The sequence below is a fragment of the Aplysia californica genome, unplaced genomic scaffold (genome assembly GCF_000002075.1).
Source record: "Aplysia californica isolate F4 #8 unplaced genomic scaffold, AplCal3.0 scaffold01010, whole genome shotgun sequence".
NCBI lineage: Eukaryota > Metazoa > Mollusca > Gastropoda > Aplysiida > Aplysiidae > Aplysia > Aplysia californica.
Genome location: NW_004798280.1, coordinates 196,662 through 198,104, shown reverse-complemented (window position 1 = coordinate 198,104; position 1,443 = coordinate 196,662).

Genomic DNA, 1,443 nt, shown 5'->3' with positions numbered 1-1,443 from the left:
GTAAAGTTTTTTGCCCCTTGTTCAGTTTCTTTATAAGACAAGGACAGTTTTCTCTATAACCAAACAAGTATACACACCAGTGAAACCAAACTTCTCCTATAGGCAGGGCAATGCCCATTTTTGGTGTTCGTCAAGATATCTGGAAATCCCCGAAATCTGTGTTAGCCCGCTTGTCCTTAATTAAAAGCGACCATTTGTGAACCGAACCCGCAGGTAAAGGTGGACATAACCATTTCATCTCCCTTTGTCCTATGTTATTTTGCTAGGGTTACCTGGCCTTGTTTTTTGATGTCGCTCTTGGTGTTCAGGGTAGTGACTAACTTGTGTCGTCGATAGCACTGAAAAACAAATATTCATTACAAATTTTGTTTTTAAAGAATAAAAACATGTAGAGGGTTGGGGTTTAAAACTTCTTTTTTTTTTTTTTTTTTTTTTCCTTGTGAAGGTAGAAGTTGCACCAGATTCTGTCATGTATGAAGGGATGGGGTTCTTCGCTGTTGTTGCACGCTTTAGTTTAGAGTTAGATTCTGGAATTGGGAAAGTTGGGTTTTTTTTAACCTTATCCGTACGTCGTGTTTTACTATCGTATCCATACAACGTGGGGAACTCTGTGCCACCGCTTTCCAAAGAGGACATTTACTCGTTAATCTGATATGTACGCTTTGCACAGCAGTCTGTCAAAATGATTTTTTGAGAAATACTGAAAGTTTCAAAGAGATCTTCGTACTACTATTAGAAGTATTCTAAAATGTGAGGAATACAACCTCGCGGGTTCAAAATGACCCCAGAGCGTATAGATAGGGTTAAAATCAAGGATCTTTGTCTGTCTCTGTGTCTGATGGACTGTTGTGTCCCACCATGCAGCCTGCCTCTGAGGTTGTGTCAATTGTGTCAGCAGAGGCGTAAAACTGCTCACAACTTGTTACCTCAGAATTACAAAGATCTGTCTGTCATTTTGGGCCATTTTGAGTTACGAAGACCATGAGGTCAGAAACCAAATTTTAATGTTCTATAAAAAATTGTAAAATTATTCGTAGCTTATCAAGATTTTCAAAGAATTGCGTTCGAAAAGGCTTCGACATGTTGTGAAACTCACCATTTTTTACGTCAAATTTCTCAAAACTAGGTACTGAGCAGAGATAAAACTTTGTAATTCTTGGGTAGTGAATGGCAAGTTTTTCAGGCAGGGTATATGGTAGGGCTGGGCAATGAGTCGCTTTGCCAAAATCCGGATAATATGTTTGTGCACCTCTTCGGCAACTCGTAATATGGTATGAGCCGCTTCGGCAAATGGGTTAGAACCACTGTGAAAAACGAGTTAGCATTACTTCATCAAATGGGTGCACCCACTTCGACAAATGGGTTAGCATTACTTCATCAAATGGGTGCACCCACTTCGACAAACTGGTTAGCATTACTTCATCAAATGGGTGCACCCACTTC